Here is a 5,006-nt window from a genome sequence, read left to right as displayed (position 1 = left end):
TGGGAGACTTAAAACCTCACTCACAGCTATGGATAGATCAACTAAACAGAAAATTAACAAGGAAACACAAACTTTAAATGATACAATACACCAATTAGACCTAATTGATATCTATAGGACATTTCACCCCAAAACAATGAATTTCACTTTTTTCTCACGTGCACATGGAACCTTCTCCAGGATAGATCACATCCTGGGCCATAAATCTAGCCTTGGTAAATTCAAAAAAATTGAAATCATTCCAAGCATCTTTTCTGACCACAATACAGTAAGATTAGATCTCAATTACAGGGGAAAAAAAAAACTATTAAAAATTCCAACATATGGAGGCTGAACAACACGCTTCTGAATAACCAACAAATCAGAGAAGAAATAAAAAAAAGGAATCAATATATGCATAGAAAAAAAGGAAAATGAAAACACAACAACCCCAAACCTGTGGGACACTGTAAAAGCAGTGCTAAGGGGAAGGTTCATAGCAATACAGGCATACTTAAAGAAACAAGAAAAAAGTCAAATAAATAACCTAACTCTACACCTAAAGCAACTAGAAAAGGAAGAAATGAAGAACTCTAGAGTTAGTAGAGGAAAGATCTTAAATATTAGGGCAGAAATAAAAACAAAAGAAACAAAAGAGACCATAGCAAAAATCAACAAAGCCAAAAGCTGGTTCTTTGAAAGGATAAATAAAATTGACAAACTAATAGCCAGATTCAACAAGAAACAAAGGGAGAAAAATCAAATCAATAAAATTAGAAATGAAAATGGAGAGATTACAGCAGACAACATAGAAATACAAAGGATCATAAGAGACTACCATCAGCAAGTATATGCCAATAAAATGGACAATTTGGAACAAATGGACAAATTCTTAGAAAAGTACAACTTTCCAAAACTGAACCAGGAAAAAATAGAAAATCTTAACAAACCCATTACAAGCACAGAAATTGAAAGTGTAATCAAAAAGCTTCCAGCAAAGAAAAGCCCAGGTCCAGATGGCTTCACAGCTGAATTCTACCAAAAATTTAGAGAAAAGCTGACACCTATCCTACTCAAACTCTTCCAGAAAATTGCAGAGGAAGGTAAACTTCCAAACTCATTCTATGACCACCATCACCCTAATACCAAAACCTGACAAAGATGCCACAAAAAAAAAAACTACAGGCCAATATCACTGATGAACATAGATGCAAAAATCCTTAACAAAATTCTAGCAATCAGAATCCAACAACACATTAAAAAAAAATCAAACATCATGACCAAGTGGGCTTTATCATAGGGATGTAAGGATGCTTCAATATCTGCAAATGAATCAATGTAATACACCACATTAACAAATTGAACAATAAAAGCCATATGATTATCTCAATAGATGGAGAGAAAGCCTTTGACAAAATTCAACATCTGTTTATGATAAAATCTCTCCAGAAAGCAGGAATAGAAGGAACATACCTCAACATAATATATATATGTTATATATATTATGCTATATATGACAAAAGCCATATATGACAAACCCACAACAAACATTATCCTCAATGGTGAAAAATTGAAAGCATTCCCCCTAAAGTCAGGGGGGAAAAAAGGGTGCCCACTTTCACCACTACTATTCAACATAGTTTTGAAAGTTTTGGCCACAGCAATCAGAGAAGAAAAATAAATAAAAGGAATCCAAATTGGAAAAGAAGAAGTAAAACTCTCTGTTTGCAGATGACATGATCCTCTACATAGAAAACCATAAAGACCCCACCAGAAAATTACTAGAGCTAATCAATGAATAAAGTTGCAGGATGTAAAATCAACACAGAAATCCCTTGAATTCCTATACACTAACAATGAGAAAATAGAGAAATAAAGGAAAACATTCCATTCACCATTGCAACAAAAAGAATCAAATACTTAGGAATATATCTACCTAAAGAAACAAAAGACCTATATATAGAAAACTATAAAACACTAGTGAAAGAAATGAAAGAGGACACTAATAGATGGAGAAATATACTGTGTTCATGGATTGGAAGAATCAATGTAGTGAAAATGAGTATACTACACAAAGCAATCTATAGATTCAATGCAATCCTTATCAAGCTACCAATGATATTTTTTAGGGAATTAGAACAAGTAATTTCACAATTTTTATGGAAATACAAAAACCCTCAAATAGCCAAAGCAATTTTGAGAAAGAAGAATGGAACTGGAGGAATCAACCTGCCTGACTTCAAGCTGTACTACAAAGCCACAGTCATGAAGAAAGTATGGTACTGTCACAAAGACAGAAATATAGATCAATGGAACAAAATAGAAAGCCCAGAAATAAATCCACACACCTATGGACACCTTATCTTTGACAAAGGAGGCAAGAATATATGATGGAGAAAAGGCAATCCCATTTACAAGTGGTTCTGGGAAAACTGGTCAACCACTTGTAAAAGAATGAAACTAGAACACTTTCTAACACCATACACAAAAATAAACTCAAAATGGATTAAAGATCTAAACGTAAGACCAGAAACTATAAAACTCGTAGAGGAGAACATAAGCAAAACACTCTGACATAAATCACAGTAGGATCCTCTATGACCTACCTCCCAGAATATTGGAAATAAAAGCAAAAATAAACAAATGAGACCTAATTAAAATTAAAATCTTCTGCACAACAAAGGAAACTACAAGGTGAAATGACAGCCTTCAGAATGTGAGAAAATAATAGCAAATGAAGCAACTGACAAACAACTAATCTCAAAAATATACAAGCAACTCCTGCATCTCAATTCCAGAAAAATAAACGACCCAATCAAAAAATGGGCCAAAGAACTAAACAGACATTTCTCCAAAGAAGACATACAGATGGCTAACAAACACATGAAAAATGCTCAACATCATTCATTATCAGAGAAATGCAAATCAAAACCACAATGAGGTACCATTTCACGCCACTCAGAATGGCTACGATCCTAAAGTCTACAAGCAATAAATGCTGGAGAGGGTGTGGAGAAAAGGGAACCCTCTTACACTGTTGGTGGGAATGCAAACTAGTACAGCCACTATGGAGAACAGTGTGGAGATTCCTTAAAAAACTGGAAATAGAACTGCCATATGACCAAGCAATCCCGCTGCTGGGCATACACATGAAGGAAACCAGAATTGAAAGAGACACGTGTACCCCAATGTTCATCACAGCACTGTTTATAATAGCCAGGATATGGAAGCAACCTAGATGTCCATCAGCAGACGAATGGATAAGAAAGATGTGGTACATATACACAATGGAGTATTACTCAGCCATTAAAAAGAATACATTTGAATCAGTTCTAATGAGGTGGGTGAAACTGAAGCCTATTATACAGAGTGAAGTAAGCCAGAAAGAAAAACACCAATACAGTATACTAATGCATATATATGAAATTTAGAAAGATGGTAATGATAACCCTATATGCGAGACAGCAAAAGAGACACAGATGTATAGAACAGTCTTTTGGACTCTGTGGGAGAGGGAGAGGGTGGGATGATTTGGGAGAAGGGCATTGAAAGATGTATAATAGCATATGTGAAATGAATCGCCAGCCCAGGTTCGATGCATGATACAGGATGCTCGGGGGTAATGCACTGGGATGACCCAGAGGGATGGTATGGGGAAGGAAGCAGGGGGGGTTTCAGGATGGGGAACACGTGTACACCCGTGGTGGATTCATGTTGATGTATGGCAAAACCAATACAATATTGTAAAGTAACTAGTCTCCAATTAAAATAATAAATTTATATTTAAAAAATTAATAAGAAAACAGTAAATTTTAGTAATCTGAGTTATATTCAATTATGTAATTTGGAATGGCAGATCATAACTTTGACTTTTATTTTTTATTTTTTTTTCAAGCAGAATAAGAGCTCTCATACTGAATTTCTGATTACAACTCATACCCTGTAGGTGGCTCTCATGGTCTCCTGCCTGTCAGTGTTACTGAGTCAACCTATCTGTTCATGATCTGTTTTGAAACTTTGTTTCTGTCTTCAGTAAACAAATGGTTTTAGCATACATGAATCAGCACTGCCATGTACTTAGTCACATAATTACATCTATACGTATATACTTTTGCCCATAATTAAAACTGGGTGTTTAGACATGTACAGGAAAGGTCATAAAATGATGTTATAGTCATGAACTTTCACTTTAAAGAAAGGAAAACTGGTACAGAGCTGTTCCTCCGGCAGTCCGAGCTCTGGAGACAATCCGCGCGGACAGAACGTTCCACATTCGGGGGTGTCTAAGCAGCCACCGGCTGAGGTCGACTGACGCAAAGAGGCAGAGTCTTCAGGATGAACAAAGCCAAGGCAAACTTAGTGCCTGCGTCGTCCTTGCAGCCTTCGCAGACTGCAGCTAGCTCAGCATTCAGCTTTGCGGGGACTCCCCGCTTAGCTCGCAAAGTCATGAGTTACAGCCGCCCTCCTCCCAACGTGGACGACTTGATCTCCCTCAAGGTGGACAACCTGACCCACCGCATCTCACACCGCACCCTGAGGCGCATCTTCGAGAAGTATGGGCCTATCGGCGATGTGTACATCCCCCGGGACCGCTTCACTCAAGAGTCCCGCGGCTTTGCTTTCGTCCGCTTCCAGGACAAGTGCCACGCCGAGGAGGCCATGGTCGCCCTAGACGGGGTCCTGCTGGATGGCCGTGAGCTGCGGGTGCAGATGGCACGCCACGGTCGCCTAGATTTCCACCAAGGCCGCAGCCAGGAAACTCCTCCCCAGAGTCAAGAACGCCAGAGCCACAGCCTGAGCTTGGTCGCTGCCGCAGGTCCAGCACCAGGAGCCGATCGCCATCTCAGGCCCGATCTCACGTCAGCTGCTCAAAGTCTCCATCTCGCTCCTGTGATAATTCTCCGTCATCCTCGAGATCAAGTTCTCATGGAAGTACCAAGTCCTCCTCGGAGTCCAGATCTTCCTCAGCAACCACGTCTAGGTCTAGATCCAGAAGCCTTCCACCAGGAAGAAAGTACAGGTCCTGA

The 5,006-nt window shown here is 38.8% G+C and overlaps 1 pseudogene; it reads left to right on the top strand.

The window, feature by feature from the left end:
- Positions 1-4,425: 4,425 nt before the first annotated feature.
- On the top strand, positions 4,426-5,006 carry LOC120881683 (annotated as a pseudogene).

The sequence above is a fragment of the Oryx dammah genome, unplaced genomic scaffold (assembly GCF_014754425.2).
Source record: "Oryx dammah isolate SB20612 unplaced genomic scaffold, SCBI_Odam_1.1 HiC_scaffold_23, whole genome shotgun sequence".
In the NCBI taxonomy this organism is placed as follows: Eukaryota; Metazoa; Chordata; class Mammalia; order Artiodactyla; family Bovidae; genus Oryx; species Oryx dammah.
The sequence above is the reverse complement of the archived record's forward strand: the minus strand, read 5'-3'. Positions and strand labels throughout refer to the sequence as shown.